Source organism: Anser brachyrhynchus, assembly GCF_964034855.1.
Source record: "Anser brachyrhynchus genome assembly, chromosome: 27".
Lineage (NCBI taxonomy): Eukaryota > Metazoa > Chordata > Aves > Anseriformes > Anatidae > Anser > Anser brachyrhynchus.
Genome location: NC_137720.1, coordinates 3,875,365 through 3,889,120, shown reverse-complemented (window position 1 = coordinate 3,889,120; position 13,756 = coordinate 3,875,365). Strand labels below are relative to the sequence as shown.

General features: G+C 46.4%; 1 long non-coding RNA gene across 1 annotated transcript; it reads left to right on the top strand.

Moving 5' to 3' along the window:
* The first annotated feature begins 5,925 nt into the window (after positions 1 to 5,925).
* LOC308183203 lies at positions 5,926 to 13,155 on the top strand. The gene is made up of 4 exons (XR_013942337.1): positions 5,926 to 5,960; positions 6,050 to 6,153; positions 10,075 to 10,154; positions 11,057 to 13,155. It is a non-coding gene; the product is annotated as an uncharacterized lncRNA (long non-coding RNA).
* Positions 13,156 to 13,756: the final 601 nt, after the last annotated feature.

Genomic DNA, 13,756 nt, shown 5'->3' with positions numbered 1-13,756 from the left:
AGGTCCTGTGTAATTTCATCAGGTTATGCCTGCCGGCTTCCTCCTTTCTTTTGTGCGTACGTTGCTGCTCCTGCTACACACTTAACATATGTCGAAGCAGTGTGTGCCGTGGCTCCTTGCCACTCTCTGCTGTTTTCTCACCAGGTGCCACTCGCACTGTCTCACTCCCCACTATCTGCGTCTCCACAGAACATCCGTGATTTTCACTGCAGGAATTCCCTTTGGGCACCTGCAGCACTCTGGGTGCTGTCATAAGCAAGCAACTAGACTGTCCCTGACAAAAAAAAAGAAAAAAAAAAAAAAAAAGGCACAAAATCTTCCAAGCTGATCACAAACGAGAAAAGATGAGTGGGAGAGCAGGTTGGATTAATGGGGAAATGTGCAAAGCAGACGAATTTTGGTTTGTGTGTGGACAGAATCATGGCAGCTTTCCAATGGCATGAGGAAGCCAGCTTTAGCATACAGCACTTACAAGGAGACCCAGATCCTGCTCGCGGGTGGGACACCCCGTTACCATCGCATCCCTTGAGTGATTAAGGCAAACTGTCCGAGAATTTTGGACCAGAGAGCATAATGGAAAGAATTGGGAAGGCTTGCTTTCTTAGGAGCAACAAGCATGGAAGGAACACCTTCTAAAAAGCCTTTTCAAATAATCCATTTGGGCTGTCAGGAGCACACCTTCATCTTGCTGGTGGTTCCCTGTCCTGCTCTTAGAGGAAGACTTCCCTTCAGATTTGAGGGAGGTAGCACTGGAGCTATTTAATGAGGCGCTCGTATCCCAGACTTGACCCTGATTTTGCACAGTCAGAAGAGCAGCATCCCAAAGGCTTATCATTCCTTTAAGAGCAGAAATCTGGCGAGTTTCCTAAGGCAGGAGTCCAGTTTGGCTTTAATTTTCAGTGAGTAATACTTAAAGCCTGGTCACCCTGCAGGTCCTATGGAAACACTGGACTGCGTTGACACATTTTTCTAACGCAGGCTACTGCAGCAGGATGTATGCAAATCTTAAAATCAATTTGCAAAGATGCTTTAGCAAGGTTCCCCACCCCATTTTTTTTTAAATTCTTTTTTAATAATGGTCACACCATGATTTTCCAGAGTTTTATATATGTTAAAATATTGAGGATAAGCACCGATACACAACTGCTGCATTACCCTGTTCCAAAGTTCCCTGTGTCTGATGGTGATATTCAGTGATGTTGTTAACCTCATCTGTTTCACCAGCCACCTGGAAATGACAGGTTGAAGAGGGCTGGAAAGGGAGAAAATTTGACAGGGGGAGCAGTGAGGATAGGCTGATATTTTTATGCCACTTGCCTCGCTGGTCCCATGCTATCTTGGATTGTACTGGTACCATTTAGGGTGTATTTATTGGGTATGCCAAGGATGCTTGGAGTCTATGGCCCTGGTGTTTGCATAAATCTAAATAAATATGTTTCAAAGCACTTTAAGGTCTATGGCATCAGCCCAGCTGCACAGCCCTCATGCAGGCGATGCAGGTCTGTCTGTGAGCACTGCTTCTTGGCAGGGAAGGCTTTGTATTGTGATTTAGGTGATCTCTGCTTCTGGCTGTTGGAGTGATCTCAGGTCAGTCACTTACCTGCTTGTTCCCAGTTTCCTCCATCATCTGTAAAACAAGGATAACGACAATTCCAAGGTATATTTAATTTTGTGGTTTGGATATACTTTTGTCACTCCTTTTGCAATAACACTCAGCTGCCAGGCTTCCACTACTACAAAGTTTTGGATAAAGCACCTTCCCCTACATTTTTCATAGCATTTCTGCTGTTTTCTGGTCTGTATGTGTGAGACATGCAGTGCAGTGAGGACATCCTGACCAGAGAAGTAACCAACCGCAGAAGCAGTTTGGAGAGCTGCAATTTCCGTAGGAGTAGAAAATGCCAAAATTATCAGTAAACAAACAGAAATTGAAAGGAAAATACTGGGTTTGATTTTTTCCATCAGAAAAGAGCATCTCAAAAGATGATTAACAGAGAGAATTTGGGGAGGGATTACAGCCCTGCAGCTCGGGCTCTGAGCTCCCTATGGCTCCCCCACCTTCCATACTCCAAACCCCCAGTGCCCAGTGCCGCTCTCCCAGGCCAGTAAAAACAGATGCTCCCTAAGGGAAATTCCCACCCAGCTCCAGAGGGGCACCGAAAAGGCCACGTCTTGGTCTCCCAGCCTGGAGTTCAACTCATGTGGGGGCTGCACCCCTCCAGAGAGGGGAATTAAGCCCAGGACCAGGAGGCTGACGTCTCCAAGAAGGCCAGGCTCTGTGTCCTGCCCAGTCCTACAGGGACTATTGGACTACAGGACACTTTGGACTATTTTCATCTCTTTCTGCGGGTTCGTCTCCGGGAGCTACTTGAGGTAGGTGGTGTGTGTGCCCTTTGGATCTCAGTCCTAGAAAGATTTCAGCTCGTGACCTTGAGGACGAGACAGGTCGCTACCCCTCTGTGTCAGCCTGGGGTTAGAAGGACCAGGTGCAGAGCCCAAAGCAAATTTCCATTTTTTTCTCGTTGGGTTTGGGACCCAAGCATCCTAGAGAGGCCAGTTTTGAAGAGATCTGTTTGTGGAGAAGGTCCAAAATGCCAAAGAGGGACAGGGAGGGATGTTATTTTGCAGCTCCTTTGTCCAAAAGCTACAAATCTCTTCCCCGGCTCTGCCTTTCCCTCAGCTCTCCGTTCCTGCCGGGTGCATGCAATCACGTATGTGAAAGCTTGGCCTGTGCCCCTGCCAGACATACGGCAGGACCATTACTCAAGCCGCATATGGGAAGGAGCAGGTTACAATTTGCTGATTAGGAGGGAGGAAAACCCGACCGACTCCTTGGAGGCCGGCCTAAGGCCCTGCAGCAAATGCAGGCTACGAAGGGGCTGCTGGCTGTGGAGCCCTCGCAGTTGCTCCTGTTTGCTGCAGTGTTTGCTGGGCCTCGACGGAGGTGGGTGAACCTCTGTGAGGTGGGGAGGCTGTTGTCTCCTAGAAATTGTCTCCTCATTAATGAAGGGCTTGCTCCTGACTTGCAGCGGGAGGAATAACAGGGAAATCCGGCCCCTGATTAGCGGAATGTGTTGCCCGCTCTGAGAGAAACGGGTAACGCACACACCTACGGACCCAGGTAATGGCCTGCAGACCCAGGCCGGCATTTCTGCAGCCCCAAAGCTCCCCCTGCCTTCGCCAACACCCCCTGAGGTGGTTAACACCCCTGCCGTGGCGGTGCTGAGCAAGGGGCCGAATGCCGCAGTGGGGCTGATAGGGCCCGGCTGGGCGCAGCACCGCGTGCCCGTGGCACCGCCAGACACCGAGCGGGTGGCACGGCGCGGGAGCCTTTGGTCACGTCCAGCTGCCTGTTTGCCATCTATATTCGGTTTAAAAAAAAAAAAAAAAAAAAACACGATTGGGAATTATTTGTTTGTGGCTCCTTGGAAACTGCCCTTAAGAAATGGCTTCTTTTGTTTGGTTACTGGGGGAAAAAATATTTTCCCCTCCTCCTTTCACTATTTTGAAACCTTAAAAAAAGCAAAGCTTTAAAGAGCCCCGGGGATATCGAGGACGGTCTGTCAGCAGCAGCCCGTGTCTTTCCGAGTAGCTCAGTGCTTGCCTTGGTCCTCATCTCTCCCAGACACTCTGCTCCACCTTCTTGTAAATGCTGACAATGAAAACACTATTTAAATGTCCTCAAAGTTTCTCTTTCCATTGAAAAAGAGGATTTATTCTCTCTCTTTTTTTTTTTTAATCAGAATTAATGTGATTCTAATGTGTTCCTTTTGATCTTCAGGGGATTTTTTTACGCTGATGATCCCTAATTTTGAAACGATTTTTTTTTTTTAATTGTTTTAAAAAGCTTTAGTGTAGGGGGAAAAAAATCCATCCTACTTCTTTGGCACATCTTTAACCTTTAAGTACCTCCGGAAAAAAAAAAAAAATTATTTAAAATATATTATACATTTTTAAACAGGGTGCTTTTGACAGGTCAGTTTCAAACCTCTCTCTCTTTTCTTGTGCTGTGTTGGAATAAGACAATTTTGCGGCTTGGATTTTTTTGACAGTTAAATTGCAATGTAGGCAGAGGGTGGAATAGGGATCCTGTCTCTTTAACTCTCTAACTAGACAAAGACTTTTCCCCTTTGAGAGCTGAGCCCGGGATCAGAACTGTCAGATGATCTCGTAGCACTTGGGAGAGTTTGCAAAGTCATAATTATATCTTTTAACCTGTCTTGCTCTTTGCAAAAGAAAGGTCCTATTATATTGAAATGAGATTATTAGCCATCAAATACTTTCTTTCTTGGGATTCTTTTCGTTAAAAAAAAAATTCAAATACCTTAACTACTTTGCAATTGAATTTTTATAAGATTTACTTTTCACTAAATAAATGTTCTGTAGCAGCTTTTTTTTTTTAAGTATTTTTAAAAGGGTGTTTTCAATATGCAGATGCAAAAAAAATCAGACTAAATGTCTGAAATGTCACCTCTATAATTAAAGGAAGGTAAAGTTTCAGAGCTCGGTTCAGTTTTATTCCCTGGCTTAGTTGGTGAGCTTCAGTACTCAAAACCCCTACTTCTTTTGCTGATTTCGTTGCCAAAAATATTTTTTCCTGAAACCCAATAATTTTCAACCTTCAATTTTCTCTTTTTTCTATTTTTTTGTGTCCTTTCTTCTTCCCTAAACATGAAAAAAAAATGAAAACGAAACCCCAAATAACTGCAGAGTTTTTGTTCTCTTTTTTTTTTTTTTTTTTTTTTTTTAAATCCACACGGTTAAAATCACTGCACTGCATTGTCAGGATGTGCTTTAACAAAAGATGACAACTGCATTAAAGCAATCAGGGTAACACCAAAAAGGTTACTAAAATATGGTATCAAATTCAAGAAAGAGCCTCTTTAAACCAGCCCATCTGAGCACCAGTTGGCAAAGTAGTTACTTACACTCAGGCCTAATTTGAAATCTGAGACTAGTTCCAGGTTGCACAAACAATAAATATTTAGCACGTGTTTAAATATCTAGCTGAATAGGGATTGAAATGAATGTAAAATCAGTGAAATACACGAACAAGCTGGGCCTGATCCAAAGACCTTTGATGACAATGGAGGATCCTTCCACCTGCTACAACAGCTTCGGATCAAGCACCCCTTTGTTAGAAGTGACTGGTCACTTTAATCAAATGATTAGAGTGCTGTCATTTATAGCTCTATAATTCAGATTGTGTCAGCCTTTCCATTATAAACTCTCTTTCTTTTCAAGGGTGGGTTATGTCTTGGCCATAAAAAATCATTCTGAGATTAAATTCAGCATGTTCTGATCTAACAAAGGGATCGTTCCTTGTGTGGACAAAACTCCCCTTAAACTCGCAGGATGCCAGGAGGTTACAACCGGTTTACATTTTTAAAGGTTCAGATGCATTTAATTTTTTAAAAATTTCAATTTTTTTTTAAATGTGGAGTACACGGGGCCCAGTCTTGCAGTGCTCTCAGTCGTGGGAGTCACTTTGCCAGTGGGACTGGTTGAAGACAATGGAGATTATTGCCAGGAGTAGTTATTCATATGTGTGTTTGCCAATAGTGTCTGGTATTTGTTGGGTGCACACCTTCAGGAAGTTCCTCGGTTGCATGCTGTCATAATTCATCTGTATTTTCTGTTGACTGTATTTTTTTTTCTATTCCAGAAACTAACTAAGAATAAAGACCATTATTTAATACACATTTCCTCAACCTTCCAGAAAAGATGTCTCAGTCATAATGAAAACCAGGAGACTGACAGATCAAAAGAACCTCCCTGATGTTAAATAAGGCCCCGATTCTGAATAAGACCCATCTGGGGAAACTTTGTTCATGAGGAACCCCAGGACAGGAAAATAAGGAAATTCATTGAGCTGCACTTTATATAAACCTAAGCACCTGCTGAATGTTAAGCACATGTTTTCTATATCTCTAGAACTCCCCCATGCTCCTGTTGCTTTGGTATTGAAACACCTCCCTTTCCTACATGTTTTTAATTCTTGCAACCCTATTACAAACGAAAGATGATTTTTTTTTTCCTTGGTTTACAGGACAGAGCCAGTGCTGTCAAGAAAACTACCTCAGGCTGTATCAGCAGGCATCATCTGTCCATCCAGCTCTCCGTTCCCATCTTTACGTTATCTCTAAATTCAAGGTAGGAGCAAATGTCTGATTTCTACTTCTGCATTTGTGTTCTTGTATTTTTTTTCCCACTGGGATGAGTCAAGAGGAAAGAGAGGCAGGTATTCATGTAATACCTCAATGAGCTATCTCTAATTGTCCATGGGAGCCGGAGAGCCAGGCAGGTATCACTAGAGAGCCAGTTCAACCTGTGTAAATTGGCAGTGTCCCCTGGACTCACTGGAGCAGCTCCAGTTTACACCACTGAGGATCTGACTTGGAATTTCAAGGCTTTTCAGTCACCATCGTAAATATCTCTTCTTTTTCTTGGCAATGAAATGATCTATAGAGTAGTTCCAAAAAATTAAAAGAAGTTGTTGGCAGATATGTCTATTAGTTTGAGCCGGAGATTTTTGGCTTTTTTGAGATCTGAGCTCAGTCACTGGGTAGCGTGGAGGCTTCTTGATGTCCACAGTAGCTTTACCTTTGGCTGTGCAGTCAGCTGAGCCATCTCTAGAGGAAAGCACTTTGTTTCCCCCAGTCGATTCTAGAGAGCCACAGGAGACACTCTTATGGGAAAGCCTGGAAATGTATAATATGAGGAATTCTGTTCAAAACCTACCCGTTGTCTTACTGACGATAAAGGTGACTCCATGAGAATCCCACTGCAGTCAGTACCTTTGTTCCAGTTTTTGGCAGAGATGTGGAAACGTAAGCGGTAGATGATGTCTCACTCTGCCTTTTTGAAATGTGAAAAAATAGTGCTTTTCTCAAGGGAAGATTCCTATGGAAAACGTTCTCAGCCTCCTGGGAGTAAAATTCCTCTGCAGGGCAGGAGGTGCTCTGCCTTTGGAAGCCCTGCAAAGCCAGGCCTGTCATTGCAATGGAAGGAGATTGGGGTTGGCGCCTCCGTGGGTGTGAGCGTAAACATCCATCGGGGTGTGCCAACTAGAACGTGCCCTGGCTTTGTTACGAGGAGCACCCGGCTCCACTTCAGCTTTCTCCTGAGTGATTATTGACGTGCTCGCAGTTCCGGGGGACGTGGAAATTGGCTTGTTTACTCAAATTTGGCAGCAGCGAGCTGTCAGCCCTGTGAGGAGGCATTGAAGGACTTCCTTGAAGTGAAGAGTTGCTGCTCAGCAACTTTGCAGAGCCCGTATTTTGGACGGAAAAACGAGGTCCCAGTTGGTACAGCTCATCTCAGCTGCAGCCTGTGCGTTTCTTCCTGCTGATCCTCCCGTAGCTGTCTCCAGCCTGCGCTCAGGACTCACCAGTGCCAGCACAGATCAAGGTGAAAGGTTGTATAAATTCCTGCTCAGAGCTGAAAACGCCTTGATTTTTTAATTTGGTCCTGGGACTCGTTCAGGAAAAACGTCAAAGCCTTCTGCTCAGTTATTTGTGCTGATCTAAAAATAACTTTGGGGGCCCCACCATAACTGAATGCGCTCCCTTGAAAACAGAGCGGTATGCAGATTCCCACGTGCTGGTTCTGTCTCGATTTCTGGCAGCCAGAAACCCAAGTCATCAGAAGCTAGAAAACTGTTACTCCTTGTGGTGTCACCCTTCTTGGTAGAAATTGGTGGGTCTGTTGGAACACAGCAAGTGGCAGCTCAAGCGCATGGAGGAATGTCTTGCTTTATTTCCAGCTGGACATCCCCAAGCCTTTAGTCAGAGCCTCCCATGCTGTATCTGACACTGTTGATGTCTTAACACCGGTGTAAAGAAAAAGCACTCCTCAGTGAGGGAGATGCCCTCTGCATTGTCTTTTTCTTCTAGTAATTGAGCAAAATCTGAACGAGGAGCCTAGGCAGCACCTTGAGAGCTCGGGTGCTGTGTGCACAAGCCAGTCATGGGTGAGTGTACCTGGGTGAATTTACATTATCAGAGAGGATGATGCTCTTGCCCTCCAGGCCCTTCACCTGTGGGCAGACACATCCTTGGGAACCGTAGTCTGTTATGGTCCCGAAAATGTATTTGTGACCTGTTCTCTTCATCAGGTCTCTGTGATGACCTGGAAGAGATTTTTGGTGGGATGCCCAGATAACCAATTTTACGTGTGCTCCTGTATTCTTATCCTTTATTCTTGCCATGGTGCTGATATCTGCTGCTCTGAAATGTCATTTGCTATCGCCAGAGACAATTGCAGACAGGATTTCTGTTGATAGTAACTTCCCAGACTTTGTTAAGTGGAGCATTTCTCCTAAAGCATCTCTTCTCCTTTCTGGCAAGATGGTCCTATCACCCTCAGGTACTCAGTGCGTTACAGGTTGTATCAAAGGCTATTTGTTCCAGAAACACATTGAACATGCCCTGTCTGGGGGTCTTTTTATTATTTTTTATTATTATTTTTAAGCATTTAACAAACCCCGTGGAGATTTGAGCATAGAATAAGAAAACAAAAGTTCTATCACAATTTTTGTTGAAGGCAGAGAAATCATTTCCCAGCCTGCTCTACTCCTCCTTCACAGCCCCAGAAAGGTTTTATGAGCTAAAGCAATCCGTCTCTCAGGAGGTGCCTGAGAGGAAAAGGGAGACCACGAAACCAGGGCCGTGTTTCCATCTGGTGTAAAACAGCAGCGTTACAGCCGGTGGAGGCTGAGTGCTTCCCCCCAGCCACGGACCGGGCTGCCTGACCCCGGTCTGTGCAAACCTCTCACATCGACATCAGGGAGCTGGCACCTGGCTCCTCACCGTGGTGACCGTTCCTGGGGACCGAATACATCTTGATTCCATATTTTGATTTTACAGGCCCTGCACAATAATCACCTCTTAATTCACCCTCCCACCCTCCCGCCTCTCTTCTCTTTCTGCTGAGGAACAGCAGACGGGAGATTTCATGTGCCATAAATATTTAGATTGTGCCTGTGTGTTTATAACACTTGCCGAGAGTGTAACTGGAGCAGCTCACACTCGGCAGCAACACCTGATGCTGGGGAAAAGTTTTCCATCACCTCATATGGACCAAACAGCCGCGCGCCACGAGGAGAACATGCACCAGGGACCAGTAGCCGCGTCGTCCCTGCCCCTTTCTCCCCCTGCCACGCTGGTGAATAATAACAACAATAACAATATGAACGTGCTCTTGTGTCCCTGCGGAGCTGCTGCTCTAAAGGACGCTGGAAAAAAAAAAAAAGCTGTGGTTGTGATTGAATGGAAACTTTCCTGCAGCATCGCCCTGGGTATGCAGCACGGGGGAAGCACGTCTCCTGTAGGACCTGTAGGTTCTAGACCACAGACCACATGGAGCAGGAGATCCACGGGGCCTGTAATGTGTCTCAGCTCCTCCTTTGCAGCCCGAATGTCTTCGTTAAGTGTGTCACAGTTGCATTTAGGAAGATGGACTACCTAATGCAGCTTTTTGAGAGCAGCTCGGACCTCAGGAAAAGGACAGCAAAGCTGACCCTTATCTGGGAGCACAGGAGCAGTCTGGCTGAGGTCTGGGCCCCTTTCCACGGTGCTTGAAATCATCCAGGCTGGGCTTCTTGCCCTGCTTTAGGGGGAATGGGCAGCTGGGCAGCCCAGGCTCTGCAGCCTTCCCCGCTGGAGCAGCAGGGCTGTGCTGGCCGTGGCCCCGCAGCCTCGCTGGCTCGCACCCAGCGGTCAGCCCTGCGCTTTCCAGAGCATCAGGTCTCTTAAGTGTTATGGAATTTTTTGTGCTCTAATAAATGTGTTTTTGCTAATGTTTCTTCGGGGGAAAATATTTTTCTTTTGTTTCTCTGCGTAGCCTCTTTAGGACTTTCTGGGGAAGTGAAGCCAATAGTACTAGCTTTGGCTCCTTTTCTTCCCTGTCCTCCACTTTTTTTCTTGCTTTTTTTTTTTTGGAGAGGAAATAAATCTCTGGTTTTGGTCCCTTCCCGTGCTCCTATTCCACTTACCTGCTGGGTCCTCTCTTCTGTGGCTTTGGAAACAGGAGTAATGACTCACTCACAAACTCAGGAAGGATTTTCCTCTCCAGGCAGGCGATCTGCTGCTTGTCTTCCGTGGGCATTACTCAAACCTTTCTCCTGGAGGCTTTAGGACTTGCCACTGTCAGAGGTAAGACACGACAACAGAAGGGTTGTAGGTGATCTACAGTTTGGTTGGGTCCTTTAAAGGCAGGTGTTTGCCACAGATGGCAAATCTTGAATTTGGTGCAGTGAGGACCGGACTTACGAAGGAAAAACTAGAGAGAGACAACCCTTCCTCATCTTGTTTTAGAATCAGTGGATGGAAAGGAAACATAAACTCAATTTTATGTGGATTATAAGGCACCTATAAAGAGAGTCATATGAACTGAGACACTTGGCTCTGTTACCTTAATGATACCTATGGAACAATATGTGAAACCTATTACACTATTCTGGATATATGTGTATATATATGTATTTATATATATGTACGGAGAATGAGAGAGAGAGACGAAATATGGGGCCTTTATTTTTATTGGCTTCTGCAAAGAATAAATTACACAGCAAGGGCAAGGTTAAATTATTGTAAATGTCTGTATGAAAGGCATCACTTAATTATTAACAGTCTGCTACAAATAAAAGGTACATATGCTAAAATGGCCTGACCTGCTGGATTGTGGGTTTTTGTTTAAAATTGTTGGTGAGGCCCACAGCTGACTTGTTCTCTGTCAGGCAGGCTGGAAAAAGAGGCAGGGTAAGATTTCATTGCAGAATGGCTTATATCCCTCTCTACCAGATGTCAAGTGAATGCCTAGAAAATGGGTAAGGGGAAGGTGGGGCCTTTCTGAAAGCAGGGAGAAACCACAGAGAGGAATACAGGACGTGTAAAACCACCTGGATGGATGGGGAAAGAGGGAAACTCCAAGCAGTGGCTAGTATTACTCACTGCAAAACGTGCCTTACAATTTCTCTGCCTTATAACCTACCCACAAAAGAGTAAGTCCACAAAGGATACAAGTTTCTTACAGCTGAGCTCTTCACTTTTCCCAGCTAGGAAGAGGCTGGAACCCGTTTAAAGAGGTCCTGAGCCCCCGTGTCCCGTGGATCTGCTCTGCATGTTGCCTGCATTGCGAGCTGCGCAATGAACAATAAACCTGGTGCTCCGTGCTGCTGCATGTAGAAGATGAAATGTTGGCCCAGGCTGTCTTTCTGGAGGCTCACGAGTGACAGATGTTGCTTTAGTTAAGGTAACCTAACGAGAAGGCTGAGCCTGATGCTGCTGTGCCACTGCCACTTGCTAGAGTTGCTCCAAATGCCCTGCCTTTGGAGAGAAATACTGGGATTGTTGGCCCCAGCTCCCTGACTCTGGTAATTCCTATGGTAACAGGAGTAGGAGGCTGCATCTTACAGGACCCTTTGTGTGCTTTAGACAGTCTTTGGATATACATACAACACCGCTTTATCTTAATTTTTATTTCGATAGTATCTCTGGAAACAAATAACACTGTAGGGCAGAGCCATCTTCCCTGAGAGACTCCCCTCCAACAACAGCCCAGGTTGACTCAGGTCCAGGAGAATCCTATCAAATGCAGCCCAAATGTCTGAGCGAGGCATCGTCTTCCTATTTGCATCCACACTTAAATTTGCAGAGCTTTTCAATCCTGCCCCTGGAGGCCTTCACCCGAGGAGTCTGCAAAAGGTGACTCAAAGAGAAAACCATCTCAGGATGGGATTTCCAGAGGGAAACTTGGAGGCTTCTACAGGTTGGAAAAAAAAAAAAAAAAAAAAAAAGGCTAAAAACCCACTAGACCATATGAATGAAAGAACTCAGTGGAAAGCTCTCCCTTTCACTCCCTTGCAAGATTAAAACTGCTTTTGGCAAAGCAGGAGACGTCTCCGTGATTTCACATTCAGCTGCAGGGCCAGACGGAATCCCTCGGAGCGCTGGGCTGACCTCCTGCACGCCGCTGGCCAGGGATTTCCACCTCCGCTCCCGCGTGCTCCGAGCAGTCCCCGGTGGAGCTGGGACGTTGTCTCTGCGGGAGAGGCATCCAGTCGTGCTGCAGGGATCACAAACAACTGGGGAATTCGCTGCCTCTCCCCGCCCTGGTAAGCTCTTCCAAGGGCTGGATGTGCCAGCAACGCCATTTGCTCATATGGAAAAACAGGATGACTAAGAAAATACTCAGTGTGAGCTTGGTCCTGATGGATTTTAATGCAGTTTGGCACATGAGGGGAAGGGAAGAAGAGGAGGAGCCTAAATCGTCACTATCGAATGTTCCCAATGCCCACCTGTAAGTGCAAAGCCTCCTTACCTTGTCTTTAGCACTTAGATTTAGGAGAGCCACCTCACCTGTTACTATACCATGCTTTTACGGTGGCCTTTTCATCTGCTGTCTTCTGTGCCAGTATGACATATCCCCAAAATGTCCATCTCCTCCATATTACTAAAATTCCCATCAGTGGCTGCATCTCTGCTTCCTGCTTTGTCGCCATCTGTTTGACAGTACTCGCTGCAGGAACATCCAGGGCAGCTCAGCACGTGCTGCTTGGCCTTGATCTTATTCCACGGCTCAGGTTTGTGCAGAAGGTGTTTATAATTGGTCCGGAAAAGTTGAGTTTCGATGCACTTTCTCATCACATCAGACTTTGCTCCTGCATGAAGGTTTGCAAATGCAAGCCTTGAGTGGCTGGGGACATTTCAAGTCTAGGTGAAGACTGGCTGGATGGAATTAGTGACAGGTAAAGTCTCTGTTCTGCATCCTTCGTTAGGCCCTATCTATCTATTTTTACCTCGGTGAGAGTCTAATCTTTTCCCTTAAGGCCTTTGATGACAGTGGGAGCAAGAAAACACTTAACCCAAGGCTTCTTTTTGTTCTGGTCACATATGAAAGAAGAGCAGAGAGCTTTCGCTTTAGTTGCAGACAGGAACAGAAATCCTCGCCGAGAAAACCCGACTCCACAGGAGGTACGTCCCAGAACAAGGGAGAAGCGTGTCGTGGCCACGCAAGCCAACAGTAGCACAGCCTGCTACAGACCCCATGGGCTGCTGAGAATCTCTATCATTCACATCTCATGAACTGCTTTGGCGCATCTCCAGAGGACATTGGCAGCTGTTCAAGGCCCTGCAAGGTGCTGAACATGCAGAAGTTCCCGTTGTCTCCGACGTGTGCTTGCGCACGGGGATGGATTACCTGAGTTTGCCGGTGCGAGGGGGATTGGGATTTGGCTGGGCTCATGTCTGTCAGTGGTGAAGGCTTTGTAAAAGGGCTTTCCACTTCGCCTGTGAACTGCAGCTGCTTCTCCAAATGCGATAGTGTCCCGTAGGTTACAGCAGCTGCTTGCACCCTGATGTTGCATGGCTGCAGGTGAGGCCATGGGGCAGGCATCAGGACTGTGGGTGAGATGGATGCACGTGAGGACAGGAATGGAGAAACGCTGAAAGCCCGTTGTGTTGGTGCCACAACGGAGAGGGAGAACAGCCCCTGAGTGGGCCATGGTGATGCTGCTGGCTGGGGGTAAATGGTAAAGGGTAACCGACTTGCTCTGAGCCCTGCACGCTGTCGCAGGGTGTGTGATTTTTTTTTGCTGGGGTTGTGGGTAGGTGGGAAGGGCCGACTGGGGATCAGGAGCAGGAGAACTGAGGGAGCTGGGGACAAGCAGTGGCCATGAGCTGCGGGCAGGGTGTGAAGGAGCCCTGGGGGTGCGGGACCATATCCCAGGGGTGAGAGTGGGGCAGGAAGGGGAGCA